Source organism: Ranitomeya imitator, chromosome 2, assembly GCF_032444005.1.
Source record: "Ranitomeya imitator isolate aRanImi1 chromosome 2, aRanImi1.pri, whole genome shotgun sequence".
Classification (NCBI taxonomy): Eukaryota; Metazoa; Chordata; class Amphibia; order Anura; family Dendrobatidae; genus Ranitomeya; species Ranitomeya imitator.
The window spans coordinates 405,535,679-405,557,549 of record NC_091283.1 but is presented as its reverse complement, the minus strand read 5'-3'; the positions used below and the strand labels follow the sequence as shown (position 1 = coordinate 405,557,549).

General features: G+C 41.4%; 1 protein-coding gene across 5 annotated transcripts in view; it reads right to left on the bottom strand.

Moving 5' to 3' along the window:
* Positions 1–21,871, bottom strand: part of LOC138664194 (uncharacterized) — a 72,672-nt gene that overhangs the window by 36,559 nt on the left and 14,242 nt on the right. Inside the window, exon 1 of one of the 5 annotated variants that reach the window (XM_069750681.1) lies at positions 15,595–15,653. The exons of the other annotated variants lie outside the window; for them this stretch is intronic. The gene's annotated coding sequence lies outside the window, so the exon portion shown is untranslated. Of the gene's footprint in view, positions 1–15,594; positions 15,654–21,871 lie in introns of those variants that run through there. 5 annotated transcript variants of the gene reach the window in all.

Genomic DNA, 21,871 nt, shown 5'->3' with positions numbered 1-21,871 from the left:
AGTAGTAAAATGTACTTTGTTTTTTAGCAAACTGTTTGGTTTCCTTGTCATGGGAATGGTGGCATCAGGTGCCACATAGACTGTGGCATGGAACAACCTGAAGGTATCTAAGGTAACCGCATCACACACACCCAATGACCCTGTTTTTCTGTAACGTGCCGGGTTGTTGGACTAATGACACTTGCCTACGGCTACCGCCCTGGACACGTTTACAGATTTATCATTAGTTGTCAAATAGCTTCTCCTTCCATCATCTGAAGCATAGGGAGATGGTAGGTTAAGTTGTCTTTCTTGAAAGGCAGCATTTTTGTGACAATTGCTTCAGCAAGATGGTGAAAGCGCTATCATCTAAAGCCACTTATTTTAGAGATTTTAAAGATAGTCTGGGGGTGAGAACCATAAGTCACTTCTTGTCAGAGATGTATTCTGATCTTTGAATTATTTTTCTAGGTCTTTATTCCTTTGACTTTCAAGATCAGTATGTTCATTGGTTGGATGTACAGTAAGGAGAACAATCCTTATATACTGAGGAGAGGAGGCCAGCCTGAAGAAAGGAGAAGCTTTATTCTTTTAGGACTTTGATCTCAATAAAGGAAGAAAAGTATGCACATCTACAGCTACTTCTCACAAAATTAGAATATGATCGAAAAGTTAACTTATTTCAGTTCTTCAATACAAAATGTGAAACTCATATATGATATAGAGTCATTGCAAACAGAATGATCTATGTCAAGTGTGTATTTCTGTTAATGTTGATGATTATGGCTTACAGCCAATGAAAACCCAGAAGTCCTTATCTCAGTAAATTAGAAAAAATAACAAAAAAAACCTGCAAAGGGCTCCTAAGCGTTTAAAAAGGTTCCATAGTTTGTTTCAGTAGGCTTCACAATCATGGGGAAGACTACTGATTTGTCCAGAAGGTAGTCACTGACACACTCCACAAGGAGGGTAAGCCGCAAAAGGTCATTGCTAAAGAAGCTGGCTGTTCACAGAGTGCTGTATTCAAGCAAATTAATAGAAAGTTGAGTGGAAGGAAAAGTGTGGTAGTAAAAGCTGCACAAGCAACCGGGATAACTGCAGCCTTGAAAGGATTGTTAGGAAAGGGGCATTCAAAAATTTGGGAGAGATTCGCAAGGAGTGGACTGCTGCTGGAGTCATTGCTTCAAGAGCCACCACACACAGCCGTATCCAGAACATGGGCTACAAGTGTCGCATTAATTGTGGCCACTCATGACCAATAGACAATGCCAGAAGTGTCTTACCTGGGCCAAGGAGAAAAAGAACTGGACTGTTGCTCAGTGGTCCAAGGTGTCATTTTCAGATGAAAGTAAATGTTGTATTTCATTTGGAAATCAAGGTCCCAGAGTCTGGAGGAAGAGTGGAGAGGCCACAATCCAAGCTGCTTGAGGTATAGTGTGAAGTTTCCACAATCAGTGATGGTTTGGGGAGCCATGTCATCTGCTGGTGTAGGTCCACTGTGTTTTATCATGACCAAAGTCAGCACAGCCGTCTGCTAAGAAATTTTAGAACAATTCCCTCTGCCGACAAGCTTTTGTATATGGATATTTCATTCTCCAGCAGGACTTGGCACCTGTCCACACTGCCAAAAGTACCAATATCTGGTTTAAAAACAACAGTATCACTGTGCTTAATTGGACAGAAAACTCACCTGACCTTAACCCCACAGAGAATCTATGGGGTATTGTCAAAAGGAAGATGAGAGACACCAGACTCAACAATGCAGATGAGCCAAAGGCTGCTATCAAGCAACCTGGGCTTCCATAACGTCTCAGCAGTACCACAGTCTGATCGCCTCCATGCCACGCCACATTGATACAGTAATTGACACAAAAGGAGCCCTGACCAAGTATTGAGTGCATTTACTAATATACATTTCAGTAGGCCAAAATTTGTATTTTAAAATAATTTTTCCAGCTGTGTTATAAAGTATTCATATTTACTGAGATAATGACTTTTGGGTTTTCATTGGCTCTAAGCTGTAATAATCCAAATTAACAGAAATAAACACTTGAAATAGATCACTGTTACTGTGTGTAATGACTCTATGTAATATATGAGTTTCACTTTTTGTATTGAAGAACTGAAATAAATTAACTTTTCGACCATATTCTAATTTTGTGAGAAGCACCTGAACATTGGCTTAGGTGGATCAGCACTATAAGGCCCATCTTCTGCTCTTCAGATTAAGGCCCATTCCACATCAGCTTTCTAGGCTGAATCTGGTAATCCATCTTTGAACTAGATTTGTAAAGCAGTAACTTTGTTGTCTCCGCTTAACTTCACCAAATACTGCAGCCTGGACATCGAGCCTGCAGAATGTCTTGCCTGTGCCAAAATGGAGATGGAAAAAGCTGGTTCCTTTCTCTCCTGTTAAGGTTCTTATTGCTTCTCAAATACCTTTGTGTGATGCCTAAAGAACACACAGAAATAATATTTTCCTGTCCGAAATTTCCTTTTCCTGTAGTCCAAAGGCAAGTCAACTTTCACTTCTTAAATACATTTATTTATGCTGAGCCTAACACAATAGTGTCAGGAATCTTCTTTCATTTAACAGTGTTATTTGTCATTACTCATTAATTTGCATTCCTAATTGTTCTGTTCCTCCCTAGCTTAACCCTTAGTCTGCTGCCTCTTTCTTGGTACAGGCAAATATTATAGTTGTCTATTAGTAGTTGTATTCTTGTACGCAGGGGCAGTATTCTAGTAATTATATTTTTGTACATAAGAGGCATTATTATAGTCATTATAGTCCTGTACTTTGGGGCAGTGTTATAGTCATTATATTCCTGATCATATGGGAAGTATTACAATAGTTATATTCTTGTACATAAGAGCAGGGGCTGGCTGGCACTTTTCAGCCTTGGGGGCAATCACAAGGCAGTGGCCCTCGAGTTACGGTGGCCCTCCTTTTCCCTGTTTACCTCTGGCCATTGCATTAAAGCAGCAGACATAACAGCCTTTAAAAACAGGCTGGTACAGAGATATGGGAGCAGTACCGAGCTTACTACAGAGATATGGGAGCAGAACCGAGCTTACTTCAGAGACATGGGAGCAGAACAGAGCTTCCTACAGATAGGAGCAGAACAGAGCTTCCTACAGAGACATGGGAGCAGAACCGAGCTTACTTCAGAGACATAGGAGCAGAACAGAGCTTCCTACCGAGATATAGGAGCAGAACAGAGCTTACTGCAGAGATATAGGAGCAGAACAGAGCTTACTGCAGAGATATAGGAGCAGAACAGAGCTTCCTACAGAGATATGGGAGCAGAACCGAGCTTACTTCAGAGACATGGGAGCAGAACAGAGCTTCCTACAGAGATATAGGAGCAGAACAGAGCTTCCTACAGAGATATAGGAGCAGAACAGAGCTTACTGCAGAGATATGGGAGCAGAACGGAGCTTACTACAGACATATGGGAGCAGAACAGAGCTTACTACAGACATATGGGCGCAGAACCGAGCTTACTACAGAGCAATATAATATAGTAAAATATATAGATGAATTAGAAATGGCGACACACGCAAACGTCATCTGCATTAGTAATACATGCACCATTACATAATTAGTTGTAGGCTGGGTTCACAAGAGTGAAGTTTACATTCTGTATACACACCACAACCTCCAGCCTAGCGGAGGGTATCCCTCCTGTGAACCCAGCCTGACGGGGACAACCCCTTATAAATGGAAGTTTGCTCCTCTAAACCATGCAATCACTGCCAATCCTCCAACCGTAAGTGGTGAATTTCCAGAGCTGGGAAATGGGAGTTCAATATTAGAACACGTCAACTTCGGTTCCCGTCCCGCCTCAAGGAAGTATGGTAGACAGGTGTGATAAGACTATTAGAAAAACTACTGCTACACACACGGAAGTACATACTGGCAGAAGTGTGAGGGCATTAGTGCCTGTGTATGGACATGTCAGAGGCTAGAGAGAAGAAAGCTTGGTCCCTCTTAGCTTCTGGCAATGTTTTACCTCAGCTCACATTTGGGCCATACCATTGTAAAACAGATAGACACATTTACCCACTGACCCTACTATTCATAAGGAACTGCTGTCTACCCCTTAGTTGCCCACTGTATATAGTCAGTGTGGGAATGTGGGCTACAGAACAACACAGGGCGATGACACTGCTACCTGAACCCCTCAGCTGCCCCACAATATGCAGGGAGTAAAGGTACCGTCACACTCAGCAACGCTGCAGCGATATAGACAACGAGCCGATCGCTGGAGCGTCGCTGTTTAGGTCGCTGTAGAGACGTCAAACACAGCAGCTCCAGAACAATGCAGAGCGATCCAGTGACGTAACAGGGACTCACTTCTCGTTCTCGCTGATTGTTAGCTCCATGTCAAACAGCCGGAGGGTACAGATCCGACACACATATAGGGGCCCTATTCTCATTGCTGGCGTTGTTGCTTTTGATGTCAAACATGACGATACACGCCGACCTGGCGACGAAATAAAGTTCTGGACTTCTAGCTCCGACCAGCGATGTCACAGCGGGATCCTGATCGCTGCTGCGTGTCAAACACAACGAGATCGCTATCCAGGAGGCTGCAACGTCACGGATTGTTGTCGTTCTCTTTGCAAAGTTGCTGAGTGTGACAGTACCTTAAGTCTGTGCCATGGAATTGTGCAAACAAAACAGTTTAGTCATTTGCCATCTGGCAAGTTTTGTTGTGGTGGACACATTGTCAAGACTGTGGGGGAGGGAAGAGAGATTATAATGCTAACTAGAGCACTTACTTTGCAAACAGACCTAACAATGAATGTATTGTATTAAGATTGCACCTTCCCTATAAAAGTTGTTGATTACTGTGGGTTTCAAAGAAGATTGTTGTTTTTGTACTGAAGTATTGCAGGTAATCACATGCAGCATATATGGGGAATAAAAGATTAAGTGAAAACTAAAAACAAAACAAAAAACTTACAAAATAAAAACAAAAATAAAAAGTTTGAATTTCCCCTCTTTTCCCTCATCCCAAAGAAAAAAATAAAGGAAGAAATAAATGAAGAAGATTTGCATTATCACTGAATCTGTAAAAGTCCAGTGGATCAAAATATAAAACTATTTATAGGCTTTAAAAGAAAAAAAAATCGAAACATTGGAATTATATACTATATATATATACAGTGGGGCAAAAAAGTATTTAGTCAGTCAGCAATAGTGCAAGTTCCACCACTTAAAAAGATGAGAGGCGTCTGTAATTTACATCATAGGTAGACCTCAACTATGGGAGACAAACTGAGAAAAAAAAATCCAGAAAATCACATTGTCTGTTTTTTTAACATTTTATTTGCATATTATGGTGGAAAATAAGTATTTGGTCAGAAACAAACAATCAAGATTTCTGGCTCTCACAGACCTGTAACTTCTTCTTTAAGAGTCTCCTCTTTCCTCCACTCATTACCTGTAGTAATGGCACCTGTTTAAACTTGTTATCAGTATAAAAAGACACCTGTGCACACCCTCAAACAGTCTGACTCCAAACTCCACTATGGTGAAGACCAAAGAGCTGTCAAAGGACACCAGAAACAAAATTGTAGCCCTGCACCAGGCTGGGAAGACTGAATCTGCAATAGCCAACCAGCTTGGAGTGAAGAAATCAACAGTGGGAGCAATAATTAGAAAATGGAAGACATACAAGACCAATGATAATCTCCCTCGATCTGGGGCTCCACGCAAAATCCCACCCCGTGGGGTCAGAATGATCACAAGAGCAGTAAGCAAAAATCCCAGAACCACGCGGGGGGACCTAGTGAATGAACTGCAGAGAGCTGGGACCAATGTAACAAGACCTACCATAAGTAACACACTACACCACCATGGACTCAGATCCTGCAGTGCCAGACGTGTCCCACTGCTTAAGCCAGTACATGTCCGGGCCCGTCTGAAGTTTGCTAGAGAGCATTTGGATGATCCAGAGGAGTTTTGGGAGAATGTCCTATGGTCTGATGAAACCAAACTGGAACTGTTTGGTAGAAACACAACTTGTCGTGTTTGGAGGAAAAAGAATACTGAGTTGCATCCATCAAACACCATACCTACTGTAAAGCATGGTGGTGGAAACATCATGCTTTGGGGCTGTTTCTCTGCAAAGGGGCCAGGACGACTGATCCGGGTACATGAAAGAATGAATGGGGCCATGTATCGTGAGATTTTGAGTGCAAACCTCCTTCCATCAGCAAGGGCATTGAAGATGAAACGTGGCTGGGTCTTTCAACATGACAATGATCCAAAGCACACCGGCAGGGCAATGAAGGAGTGGCTTCGTAAGAAGCATTTCAAGGTCCTGGAGTGGCCTAGCCAGTCTCCAGATCTCAACCCTATAGAAAACCTTTGGAGGGAGTTGAAAGTCCGTGTTGCCAAGCGAAAAGCCAAAAACATCACTGCTCTAGAGGAGATCTGCATGGAGGAATGGGCCAACATACCAACAACAGTGTGTGGCAACCTTGTGAAGACTTACAGAAAACGTTTGACCTCTGTCATTGCCAACAAAGGATATATTACAAAGTATTGAGATGAAATTTTGTTTCTGACCAAATACTTATTTTCCACCATAATATGCAAATAAAATGTTAAAAAAACAGACAATGTGATTTTCTGGATTTTTTTTTCTCAGTTTGTCTCCCATAGTTGAGGTCTACCTATGATGTAAATTACAGACGCCTCTCATCTTTTTAAGTGGTGGAACTTGCACTATTGCTGACTGACTAAATACTTTTTTGCCCCACTGTATATATTAGGGGGGTTTGCAGTGCCTCCCTAATATATACATTAAAACGTAATCAACACATCTAATATATAAAGCTGAATGTGTGTGTGTGTGTATGTATGTATGTATGTATGTATGTATGTATGTCCGGGATTGGCATCTGCACCGTCGCAGCTACAGCCACAAAATTTTGCACAGTCACACGTCTGGACCCCGAGAGCGTTATAGGCTATGTTGTGAGGCGAAATTTTAACCCCGCGCGTTCCAATTCACCAAACAATTTTGCCCCTATCTACATAATGGGGAAAAAAGTGAAAGGAAAAGTGTTGGAGGCGTCGTAACTACAGCCACAAAATTTTGCACAGTCACACGTCTGGACCCTGAGAGCGTCATAGGCCATGTTGTGAGGTGAAATTTTAACCCCGCGCTTTCCAATTCACCAAACAATTTTGCCCCTATCTACATAATGGGGAAAAAGTGAAAGGAAAAGTGTTGGAGGCGTCACAGCTACAGCCACAAAATTTTGCACAGTCACACGTCTGGACCCCGAGAGCATCATAGGCTATGTTGTGAGTTGAAATTTTAACCCCATGCTTTCCAATTCACCAAATAATTTTGCCCCTATCTACATAATGGGGAAAAAAGTGAAAGGAAAAGTGTTGGAGGCGTCGCAGCCACAGCCACAAAATTTTGCACAGTCACACGTCTGGTCCCTGAGAGCGTCATAGGCTATGTTGTGAGGCAAAATTTTAACCCCGCGCTTTCCAATTCACCAAACAATTTTGCCCCTATCTACATAATGGGGAAAAAGTGAAAGGAAAAGTGTTGGAGGCAAATTGACAGCTGCCAGATGTGAACAAGGGGGACTTAAAGAATGAGAGCGATGGCGCCAAAGAGTATATACCGTACAGTTGCTAAGGTGGGGCCCTGACATGGGATACTCACCACACGGGGATATGGACACACACAAAATGCGCCACACACTACCACGTGCTTGAACACATATACCACCCTCAGCACACATTTCACCACACATACACCAACCTCGCCACATAAAAGTCGAAACACAAAAGTCGCCGCTCAAAACTCGCCACACGCAAAACTCGCCACATGCAAAAACTAGGCTCACGCAAAACTCGCCACAAGTGCAAAACTCACCTCATGGAAAACTCGCCACACGCAAAACTTGCACACGCGGAAAAATTGCCACATGTACAAAAGTTGCAGCACATGCAAAAGTTGCCTCACACACAACTTGCACATACTCAAAAGGCACCACACATAAGACTCGCCATGCGCAAAACTCGCCATGCGCAAAACTTGCTGCACACAACTGGCTACACTAACCTGTCACATGCAACTCGACACACAAAAAGTTGCTACATGCATGTTGCCACACAAAACTCATCTCACAAAAGTCGCTACATGCATGTCGCCACACGCAACTCAACACACACAACTTGACAAACGAAACTCGCCCTAAAACACACACAAGTCTGGTATTATCCTTCAAAAATAAAAATTAGATTAATAAGCAGACAAACTACAAGAGCAACAAATGTACCATATAGGAAATACGGCAGCTGTCAGTCACATGACCTGTCTATTATGTGTATGTGTGAGCTAATATATACTGCCAGGGGGAGGGCTTCCTGTTGGCTGGGGATTTATCAGGCTGCCAATTTATCTTACAAATACTGAGGTAAAAATACTGAGCAAATAATGTGTGAACGAGGTCTAATACAGGAGGAGATGACACACAGGTATGTACTATATACAGGGGAGATGACACACAGATATATACTATATACAGGAGAGATGACACACAGGTATATACTATATAGAGGAGGAGGTGACATACAGGTACATATATATACAGGAGGAGATGACATACAGGTATATACTATATACAGGAGGAGATGACACACAGGTATATACTATATACAGGAGCAGATGACCTACAGGCATATACTATATACAGGAGGAGATGACATACAGGTATATGCTATATATAGAAGATGACATACAGGTATATACTATATACAGGAGGAGATGACACACAGATATATACTATATACAGGGGAGATGACACACAGGTATATACTATATACAGGAGGAGAGGACATACTGGTATATACTATATATAGAAGGAGATGACATACAGGTATATACTATATATAGGAGGAGATAACATACAGGTGTATACTATATACAGGGGAGATGACACACAGCAGGTATATTATATATACAGGGGAGATGACATACAGGTATATACTATATACAGGAGATGACATACAGGTGTATACTATATATAAGGGAGATGACAAACATGTATATACTGAGGTGAAAATGAAAAGGTGTGAGTGCAAAATGAGAGGAGTGAGGGAAAATAGTGGAGTGATCGGAAAATGACAGATGTGGGGTCGAAAGAGGAGTGAGGGAAAATAGTGGAGTGATCGGAAAATGACAGATGTGAGGTCGAAATGACAAGTGTTAGGGGGAATGAGAGGAGTGAGGGAGAAAATGAGAGGTGTAAGGGAGAAAATGAGAGATATGAGGGGGAAAATGAAAGATGTGATTGGGAAAATGAGAGGCGTGATGGGAAAATAAGAGAAGTGAGGTGCTATAACTAACCACAGATATTTACTATGCCCAGGCAGCGCCGGGCTCTTCAGCTAGTGTGTTTCTAAAATTGTATCAATGGAAACTGAAATTTGCTGAACTAAAACATGGCTTAATAGATGCAAAAATGGATATATAAATGGTGACACAAACCATTTCTTTTTTTTTCCTTTTATAAATTTCAGATTTTTTTTTACAAAAAATAATAACACTAAGCTTAAAGATATATTATACAGTATATTATAAAAAACAAAAGCTACAAAACCAGGCCGAAATTCCTTTTTCTCTCACCATTTCATTTTTTTCAGTAGATTATGTAGTAAAATGAATGGTGTAATTCAAAACTACAACCTGTCCTGAAAAAAAAAAAAATCAAGCTCTCATACTGCTATGTTGATGAAAAAATAGAAAAAAAGTTAGGACTCTGGGAAGAAGAAAATTAAATTGATTGCGGAGGGAAGAGTCGTAAGATTACGCTGCAGATATAATTAGAGCCTAGTGATCTACATTATATCCTCACGATTATAAATTACCATACTTTTTGGACTATAAGACGCACTTTTTGCTTCATGGGCGTGGAAAGGAGTGATTTATTTTTCTTTAATAGGCGACATGCTGTTAGCCTCAGCAGCCGGCTTCTTGCAGCTGCCGGGCGTTCGAGTGTGCCAGATACTTAAGGCGATGAATATTCACTGCATTCCACTCCCATAGGCGATGAATATTCTTTCCTTTAGTAGCGAGGGGGGGACATGTGAAAGCCCGGCAGCTGCAGTAAACCGGAGGCTGTGGTGGACACTGTGCTAGTTAAAGAACAATGAATACTCACTGTGCTGCACATAGTTGAGACGTGTAGAGCATTGAGTATTCCGGCAGCTGTCCTCTGTGGCTTGTTAGCAGCGCATGACTTCCCTGCCATGCATGGGGGCCAATCATACTAGGATAAGGATGAGGCCATGCATACCAGGACAGAGATGGTGTCCCTGTATATCAGGATAGGGATTGGGACCATGCATACCAGGAGGGAGATGCGGGCCATGCATACCAGGATAAGGATGGGGCCATGCATAACAGGACAGAGATGGGGCCCTGCATACCAGGATCGGGATGAGGGGGCCATGCATACCAGGATAGGGGTATAGGAGCCGTGCATACCAGGATAGGGGATATTAGGTATAGAATTGACCACATTTTTTGCTTCAATTTTTTTCTAATTTCCTCCTCTAAAACCTAGGTGTGTCATATGGTCCAGTGCATGTTATACTCCGAAAACACGGTATGTAATGAGTCAACATAAAAAAAAAAGAAAAATTAAACATTTTATCTAACTTCAATTTAATAAGCCAATGGGCAAACTCAAACTTTGTTTCCCTTTTTGTGCTGATATCAGTCAGCCAAGACTGAATTGTGATGACCGGTCATTCTTACGGTATACACAACATAATAAAAGGAAAAGCTGACTCCAGCAACAGATCGTTTCGATAAGGTAACATAGCAAATGGGAAAATACTTTCTGTTATTTATTTACATTCTGTCTGAGTTATTGATGCCCGTACGCCTGAGTAAGCTTTCACTGTACATGTACTTTTCCATCTCCTCTTTGTAATGTTGCTTGCATCAATGGGTCACCTATTATAAAGCTTTGCAATCATATCATTATTGGATACATACACTGGTAGGTACATAAACGTTCATGCATTGTCTCCTTTTATAAAAATACACCAGGTGCCAAGAGGAGGCGAAACTTGAAACTCCAATTAAAAAATGTGTAACAGAGCTCACCTCTATAAAACTGGTGTTGTCTACCATCAAATCTAGTTACTCCTCTACTGATTCATTATAACAGAGAAAGGTTGAACCTGATGGACATATGTCTTCTTTCAACCTACAGTTGAAAGTGAAGGTTCTGGAGTGGCCATCTCAGTCTCTTGACCTCAATATCATTGAGCCACTCTGGGGAGATCTCAAGCACGCAGTTCATGCTAGACAGCCCAGGAATTTACAGGAACTGGAGGCTTTTTGCCAACAAGAGTGGGCAGCTTTACCATCTGAGAAAATAAATAACCTCATCCACAACTACCACAAAAGACTTTAAGCTGTCATTGATTTTAGAGGGGGCAATACACGGTATTAAGAAATGGGGTATGTGAACTTTTGATCAGGGTCATTTGGATGTTTTGAGTTGTCATTATGATTTAAAAAGAGAAACACAGTAGTTTGACAATAAATGGCTTCGCCCAACCACTAACCATGAGTGGAGAAAAAGTTTTGGTGTTATCATTCATATTCTCTGAAAAAAGGCCAAGAAAGCAAAAAGTCTGCTGGGGTTTGTATACTTTTGAGCACAACTGTATGTAAGATACAGCAGGTGCCAAATAAAATCCCACTTATTACTCTGTGCCACCTATGCCTCGAGAAGCTATCATCGACAAGACATCTACGCAATGCTTACTGAAACCTATTACATCCAATTACAAGTTGATATTTAGGCAGGGTAAACCATTGGTGAACTGGCACCCTTTATATTAATACCAGGACTTGGGTGGAATTGCTACCTTTGTACCCTTATACCCTGGTGCCAACCAAACCCTTGTCCTCTTATTGTTGTGGCAGCTCCAGTGTTGGTGAGGGGGTAGCTCCGGTGGTAGTGAGGAGACAGCGGGGTTATTCCAGGCTGTAGGCTTTCTTGAATAGGTGTGTTTTCAGGTTCCGTCTGAAGGATCCGAATGTGGGTGATAGTCGGACGTGTTGGGGCAAAGCATCCCAGAGGATGGGGGATATTCAGGAGAAGTCTTGGACGCGATTAGGTGAGGAGCGAATAAGTGTGGAGGAGAGAAGGAGGTCTTGGGAGGACCGGAGATTACGTGAGGGAAGATATCGGTAGATTAGGTGAGAAATATATGGAGGAGACAGGGTGTGGATGGCTTTGAAGGTCATTATCAGTAATGTGAACTAGGTACATTGAGTTTCCATTAAAACAAATTGTGTAAATATTTAGATGTTGGCAAGCTGGCTTCTACTGTATCAGTGAATTTTAGTCCAAATCTTTAGGTCTACAGTCTATCAAGCACAAATATTAGTGGTGATTCAAATCAATTCACAGGATCTGACTGAGTGGTCATTTCAGTAATCTCCTGATGTCAGATAGGAGTCCTGTGAACTGCCACTTCTTACGTCACGGCATTCTTGGCTCTTTTGAATACCCATCCTGACGTCAACTCAATGTTGCAGTGAAAAGCACATGTGATGATGCACCAGGCCGTGGATGCTTGTAGGTAGTACTAGGTTCTAAAACCTTCCATCTGATGTCTACAAATTACTGATGTGGCCACTAATAATAATAATATTATTTTTTATTTATACAGCGCCAACATATTCCGCAGCCACTGGACAAGATCCTACAAATCAATTTGCACCAATTCTACCCAGTATCTAGATTTTGGTGTCTATTCACTGCCATTTCCTCAGAAATTCTTTATTACCAGATACAGATGGATCTGGATAAGTTGGGAACTTGGGCTGAAAGGTGGCAGATGAGGCAGATGAGGTTTAACAATGATAAATGTAAGGTTATACACATGGGAAGAAGGAATCAATATCACCATTACACACTGAATGGGAAACCACTGGGTAAATCTGACAGGGAGAAGGACTTGGGGATCCTAGTTAATGATAAACTTACCTGGAGCAGCCAGTGCCAGGCAGCAGCTGCCAAGGCAAACAGGATCATGGGGTGCATTAAAAGAGGTCTGGATACACATGATGAGAGCATTATACTGCCTCTGTACAAATCCCTAGTTAGACCGCACATGGAGTACTGTGTCCAGTTTTGGGCACCGGTGCTCAGGAAGGATATAATGGAACTAGAGAGAGTACAAAGGAGGGCAACAAAATTAATAAAGGGGATGGGAGAACTACAAAACCCAGATAGATTAGCGAAATTAGGATTATTTAGTCTAGAAAAAAGACGACTGAGGGGCGATCTAATAACCATGTATAAGCATATAAGGGGACAATACAAATATCTCGCTGAGGATCTGTTTATACCAAGGAAGGTGACGGGCACAAGGGGGCATTCTTTGCGTCTGGAGGAGAGAAGGTTTTTCCACCAACATAGAAGAGGATTCTTTACTGTTAGGGCAGTGAGAATCTGGAATTGCTTGCCTGAGGAGGTGGTGATGGCGAACTCAGTCGAGGGGTTCAAGAGAGGCCTGGATGTCTTCCTGGAGCAGAACAATATTGTATCATACAATTATTAGGTTCTGTAGAAGGACGTAGATCTGGGGATTTATTATGATGGAATATAGGCTGAACTGGATGGACAAATGTCTTTTTTTGGCCTTACTAACTATGTTACTATGTTACTATGTATGTTACTAGTGCCTTGCGAAAGTATTTGGCCCCCTGGAACTTTTCAACCTTTTCCCACATATCATGCTTCAAACATAAAGATACCAAATGTAAATTTTTGGTGAAGAATCAACAACAAGTGGAACACAATTGTGAAGTTGAACGAAATGTATTGGTTATTTTAAATTTTCGTGGAAATTATTGAAATCTGTTTCATCCTAAGAGAAATTGATTGCAGATTTAAAAAGTGTCAATTATCAAAATGGTATCCATTTTATCTCTACTTGCAAACCCTCTTGAAATGTCAGGGAGGCTTCTGCAAAAGAGAGACACCTCCTACAGTTCTGGAAGAGTTGGAAAATCTCCTGGACCATGATGAAACCTTGAGGAAATAAGAGTTTTACATGGGTTTTTTGTATCCCGGCTTATTAGGAGGACCAGGTCTAAGGGGTAAGGTTTCTCCTTGTGGAAAGTGACATACCAGCTCTGGCTTGTCAAGGTAAAGAGGCTTATTCGCCATGCAATGCTCCTCTGGGAAATTGAATATGCAAATTGCCTCTTCAGAGAAAAAAAGGACTTGAACTCTATAGCACCACCTGTTGGAAGTAGCAATCCTACAAGTCACAATCAACCCTTTTACGAGTCGTTGGCAGGGTTGGAGAATATGAAAAGTGAGGTGGCAGAACGGACATGGAGGAGTGTAGAATAGGCTTGTTGGAGTCAGAGCAGCTTAAAATTCCTGGCAGGGCTCTTTGGTTTATGTAATACTGACTGGCTTCACGATGCCAACTTTCAAAGTTGGAAAGCATGTAACCATTATTCTATCCTTAATGCATTGACCCTGTTTTTCATTGCTCCTGTATTTGCACAATTTATCACCCGTCACCATATCTCGTTTCTGACAGGTCCTACCTTTTCTCGGAAGATCTGTCACATATTTAGTAAAGGTGTGTCATCATCATTATAGTCTATCTTGGTTTTCACAACAGAGTTTATCTGGGTCATGTAAGGTAATCATGCCGTGCACATAGGACCTCGAGGGTCCATTTGAAAACTCTGCACTGGGGCCGCGGAGCTTCAAGTTACACTTTTGCTAATTATTTCTCATGTGGATACAACAGGTGCCAATAAAATCTGCGTATTACTCAATGCCACTTGTGCATTGAGACAATTTATTTAAGAAAACAACTATGAATTTTTCATTGAGTCCTATTGTAACCAACCATAAAACGTTGGCAGGTTTCAAAGGGGCAAATTGGCGACTTAGCACCCATTATATTAGTGACGATACTTTATACTTAACGCCTTGAGCTTGTATTTCTTTGCCATTGATCACCATTGATCATCATGGCCCATGCCTATCTTTACTTTGAAGACCTGCAGGATATTTACTAAAGGTGTTGGCAACTTGGCACCAGTTATATCAATAGCTCATTTTCGATTCCTTATGCCTTCAGCTTGTTTTCCTTTGCTCTTATTTTTATTTACTACCTGCCTATTGCCATATCTCATTCTTACCCATTCCTACCTTTTTTAAAAAAACCTGCCAGATATTTACTAAAGGTGTGGCAGCATCAATATACCGGTAATTCCTTTAGGATATCTAGATTTCTTTCTACAGTTACTAGCACTGAGTATGACAAACTAAGTAGACCACAAAAAGTTTTGATGCCTTACTAGATTCTCAGATTTGCAAGAAAAAGTGGAAAAAATCTCGAGGAAAGTGGGGCCTGAGGTCTCCACACGAAGTTGGGGACGTGGTGGCCACCATCATAATTCTTACTCATTGTAAACCCAGTGAAAAGACAAGAAGTTCCTTAGAAATCAATGTTCATAAATGACCCTAAGTCAAAATTGACTATGCCTTAGCTCATCTGTAAATGCTTACCTCCTGCTGGTTCAGTGGTTGACCATCAATGCTGCTAGTTTAGTGAATGTGGTGCTCTAGCTAGTAGGAGATTCTAATGAGTAGTAAATATGCATGAAGGGCAGGTCTTGTCTATTATAGCAATTATCCCACACATCGGAACTGCCCAGAGTGCCAAAAATTACATATAAAAAATTCCCCTAGGTGCCCACATAAAGGTAGGAAAGGTTCCCAGGATATTTCAATGCTATGATGCAACCAGCTCACAATGTAGGATCATGGAGTAATAGTGATAATATTACATCTGCATTATTTTTGGCAATGTATCATGTTGTTTAAGCGGTGTATGGCTGTATTAGTTGGGCACTATTTGGTAATTTTAATAATTGGGCAATGTATAGCAGCATTGTTTTACGATACATTGGCTATATTATTTGGGGGACTATTTGGTCATATTATTTAGAAACTGTAGCAGAAGGGCAATGTATGGTAGCATTATTTGGGGATTCTATGGCTGATTTGTTTGGATTCTATTTGGGAATTGTAGTAGTTGGACAATGCACAATAAGTTAGTATCTATCTACAGTATATAATCATCTAAGGGGTACTTCCGTCTGTTTGTCTGTAACGGAAATCCCGCGTCGCTGATTGGCACAGTCAGGCCGCGAATTCGCCTCTTCCTACTCTCCATCAGTGCCCCCCAGTCAGCGCTCACACAGAGTTAATGGCTGCGTTACACCGCGTTATGCTGCGGTGTAATGCAGTCCGTTAACGCTGCTATTAACCCCATCTGACCAACTTTTTACTATTGATGCTGCCTATTTAGCATCAATAGTAAGATCTAATGTTAAAAATAATAAAAAAATAAAAAATCATTATATACTCATCTTCCGGCGCCTTTCCCGCTCCTCACAATGCTCCAGCCCATGCATTGCGGTCTTGCGCGATGATGACTTAGCGGTCTCGCGAGACCGCTACGTCATCATCTCGCAAGACCGCAATGCATTCTTGGGACCGGAGCGTCGCGAGGAGCATCGCTAAACACCTCACCTGGATCCGGGGGCTGCCAGAAGGTGAGTATATAACTATTTTTTATTTTAATTTTTTTAACAAGGATAAGGTGCCCACATATATATATATATATATATATATATACTACGTGGGCTGTGTTAGATACTACATGGGCTGTGTTATATATTGCATGAGCTGTGCTATATACTGCGTCTCTGTGTTATATACTGCGTGGGCTGTGCTATATACAACGTGGCTGTGCAATATATTATGTGGCTGGGCAATATACTACGTGGCTGTGTTTTATACTGCATGAGCTGTGCAATATACTACGTGGGCTGTGCTATATACTATGTAGCTGTGCAGTTTACGTGGTTGGGCAATATACTACGTGGCTGTGCTATATACTATGTGGCTGTGTTATATACTATGTGGCCTGTGTTATATACTACGTGGCCTGTGCTATATACTACGTAGCTGTGCAATATACGTGGTTGGGCAATATACTACGTGGCTGTGCTAGATACTATGTGGCTGTGTTATATGCTATCTTGGCTTTGTTATATACTACAAACCTGTGTAATATACTACTTGGGCTGTTATATACTATGTGGGCTGTGCTATATACTGCGTGGGCTGTTTTATATACTACATGGGCTGTGCGATATACTGCGTGGGCTGTGTTATATACTGTGTGAGCTGTGCTATATACTACGTGGCCTGTGCTATATACTATGTGGGCTGTGCTATATACTACGTGGGCTGTGCTATATACTACATGGGCTGTGCTATATACTTCGTGGCTGTGCAATATGCTACGTGGGCTGTTATATGCTACGTGGGCTGTTAAATGCTACGTGGCTATGCTATATGCTACGTGGGCTGTGTTATATGCTACGTGGGCTGTTAAATGCTATGTGGCTATGCTATATGCTACGTGGGCTGTGTAATATACTACGTGGCCTGTGCTATATGCTACGTAGCTGTGCTATATGCTACGTGGCTATGCTATATGCCATGTGGGCTGTGTTATATACTGCGTTGGCTGTGTTATATGCTACTTGGCTGTGGTATATTTCTCTGCTGTATCTGTGCATCATGAATCGTGGTATGTGTTAAAGAGGGGGGCCCACTGAGACTCTTTTGCCCGGGGCCCTCAAAATCCTGGAGCAGGCCCTAGCTTGACTGATTGTTCATAGCCGGCCAGGCGTGACCAATCAGCGACTGGCGCATTCCGGCTGCGAATTGGCGTGGAATTTGAACCACGCTTCGCTAATTGGTCACTCCAGACCGGCCGAATCCTGTGTATAAATTGCATTATTCTGAAAACTTCATAAATAAACTACATACAGTGGGGCAAAAAAGTATTTAGTCAGTCAGCAATAGTGCAAGTTCCACCACTTAAAAAGATGAGAGGCGTCTGTAATTTACATCATAGGTAGACCTCAACTATGGGAGACAAACTGAGAAAAAAAATCCAGAAAATCACATTGTCTGTTTTTTTATCATTTTTTTTGCATATTATGGTGGAAAATAAGTATTTGGTCAGAAACAAACAATCAAGATTTCTGGCTCTCACAGACCTGTAACTTCTTCTTTAAGAGTCTCCTCTTTCCTCCACTCATTACCTGTAGTAATGGCACCTGTTTAAACTTGTTATCAGTATAAAAAGACACCTGTGCACACCCTCAAACAGTCTGACTCCAAACTCCACTATGGTGAAGACCAAAGAGCTGTCAAAGGACACCAGAAACAAAATTGTAGCCCTGCACCAGGCTGGGAAGACTGAATCTGCAATAGCCAACCAGCTTGGAGTGAAGAAATCAACAGTGGGAGCAATAATTAGAAAATGGAAGGCATACAAGACCACCGATAATCTCCCTCGATCTTGGGCTCCACGCAAAATCCCACCCCGTGGGGTCAGAATGATCACAAGAACGGTGAGCAAAAATCCCAGAACCACGCGGGGGGACCTAGTGAATGAACTGCAGAGAGCTGGGACCAATGTAACAAGACCTACCATAAGTAACACACTACGCCACCATGGACTCAGATCCTGCAGTGCCAGACGTGTCCCACTGCTTAAGCCAGTACATGTCCGGGCCCGTCTGAAGTTTGCTAGAGAGCATTTGGATGATCCAGAGGAGTTTTGGGAGAATGTCCTATGGTCTGATGAAACCAAACTGGAACTGTTTGGTAGAAACACAACTTTTCGTGTTTGGAGGAAAAAGAATACTGAGTTGCATCCATCAAACACCATACCTACTGTAAAGCATGGTGGTGGAAACATCATGCTTTGGGGCTGTTTCTCTGCACAGGGGCCAGGACGACTGATCCGGGTACATGAAAGAATGAATGGGGCCATGTATCGTGAGATTTTGAGTGCAAACCTCCTTCCATCAGCAAGGGCATTGAAGATGAAACATGGCTGGGTCTTTCAACATGACAATGATCCAAAGCACACCGCCAGGGCAACGAAGGAGTGGCTTTGTAAGAAGCATTTCAAGGTCCTGGAGTGGCCTAGCCAGTCTCCAGATCTCAACCCTATAGAAAACCTTTGGAGGGAGTTGAAAGTCTGTGTTGCCAAGCGAAAAGCCAAAAACATCACTGCTTTAGAGGAGATCTGCATGGAGGAATGGGCCAACATACCAACAACAGTGTGTGGCAACCTTATGAAGACTTACAGAAAACGTTTGACCTTTGTCATTGCCAACAATGGATATATTACAAAGTATTGAGATGAAATTTTGTTTCTGACCAAATACTTATTTTCCACCATAATATGCAAATAAAATGTTAAAAAAACAGACAATGTGATTTTCTGGATTTTTTTTTCTCAGTTTGTCTCCCATAGTTGAGGTCTACCTATGATGTAAATTACAGACGCCTCTCATCTTTTTAAGTGGTGGAACTTGCACTATTGCTGACTGACTAAATACTTTTTTGCCCCACTGTACATATTCTAGAATACCTGATGCGTTAGAATCGGGCCACCATCTAGTTACTTTATGTTTATATGGCTGTATTATATAGATATTATGTAGCTATATCGTTTGGAAATTATTATAGTTGGGCAAAATATGGCAGTATTATTGCAGATTATATTACTTGGGTATTCTGCAGCATTTGGAGGAGCAGGTCGTAGTAGTTGAACAAAATATGACAGCACTATTTTGGGATTGTGTGTCCATCTTAATTAGGAGATGCATGAAGTATCATTTACACATGGTATGACAGTATAATTTAGTGGGTGTTTATCAAAATCATTAAAGGAGATAAATGGCTAACTACCTAATTTTGGATCTTCTGTGGAGTGTAATATTGTATCTATGTGTTGCAAGGAGTTGAGAATTAAATGTCAGTTTTGTCAGTGTATAGTAGTATTGTGTCACTCTACACAATATTATTTTGTGATTATGTAGTCATTTAACAAAGTATGAGCATTAATATAATTAGTGCTGTAGAGTATGGCACATTCTATTCAAATGTTATCTTTAGATTCACACTGCAAATTATATTTTAAGGACCAGAGCTGCAATCATATAGATATGTACAGACTGTTTATACATTTTACTTTTATCTTTTTTTATCTTTTTTTCAAGAATTATATTCCCATTATAATCTAATCATAGTCATTGGTAATACAATCTGCTGGTGCAGTCACTGTATACATACATTACATTACTTATCCTTTACTGATCCTGAGTTACATCCTGCATTATACTCCAGAGCTGCACTCACTATTCTGCTGGTGCAGTCACTGTGTACATACATTACATTACTTATCCTGTACTGATCCTGAGTTACATCCTGTATTATACCCCAGAGCTGCACTCACTATTCTGCTGGTGCAGTCACTGTGTACATACATTACATTACTTATCCTGTACTGATCCTGAGTTACATCCTGTATTATACCCCAGAGCTGCACTCACTATTCTGCTGGTGCAGTCACTGTGTACATACATTACTTATCCTTTACTGATCCTGAGTTACATCCTGCATTATACTCCAGAGCTGCACTCACTATTCTGCTGGTGCAGTCACTGTACATACATTACATTACTTAACCTGTACTGATCCTGAGTTACATCCTGTACTATACCCCAGAGCTGCACTCACTATTCTGCTGGTGCAGTCACTGAGTACATACATTACATTACTTAACCCGTACTGATCCTGAGTTACATCGTGTATTATACCCCAGAGCTGCACTCACTATTCTGCTGGTGGAGTCACTGTGTACATACATTACATTACTGATCCTGTACTGAACCAGAGTTACATCCTGTATCTCTTTTTATTATAAAAGTACAAAACAAAACTTACAGGCAAAGCTTACAGACAAACTCAATAACAAAACAAATTATTTACAATCCCCAAAAAGTCCAATGTCCAGCAGATTTATACAAACAAAATGTTCCTCCATTTCATTAATACCCCCAGCAAGGGAAGAGACCTCAACCTATATCCTTTTTCCCCCTCATACACACATACCCACGCATTCATCCCTAGAAAAATAAACAAGTCGGCCAACTGCCCTAAACAAAGTAAATAGGCCACCTGGCCGAAACTTAATCATATATTTTTATATATTTTTTTTATTTTATATTTTTTTTTTATAATTTTTTTTTTCCTTTTTTTTTTCCCCTCCTAAACTATACCACCACCATTCCGCCAAAGGTCCCACAAAAGTTTGTGGCCTATCACACCAGGTCCCACGAGAGTTTGTGGCCTATCACACCAGGTCCCACCAAAGTTTGTGGCCTTTCCTATACAGCAAGGTCCATAAAAGTTTATGGCCTTTTTTCCTCTTCTTGGCATCCCGCCGGACGTCCATTCTCCAAAACCCATTCCCCCACCCCCCAAGAAACCCCCCACCCCACCTAAACTAAATCCCCCTACACGTATCATAATACACATGTAACATATATATACAACCTTATAATAACATATCAATAATAACATAATAATAATAACCACTACACACCTTAACCATGACCAAAGAACAGGCCCAAGTTCAATGCTTGCAAGCCCTATACCCAGGTTACCAATTACAAAACAAAAATCTGTAAGTGAGGGTTACAGCCCAGCACCAGGAACTGGAGACCAGAGGCTCTCACCCTAATCTACTGCACATCACCCTGACCCTCCCTAACAACACAAAAGAGAAAATCCTGTCCCTATAGCCCTACCAATCTCTCCCTACCTGCCCCTATCTGTCCCTCACTGACCCTCACTACCAACCTAATACTAACTACCTGTCCCTAAAGACTGTCCCTATCTG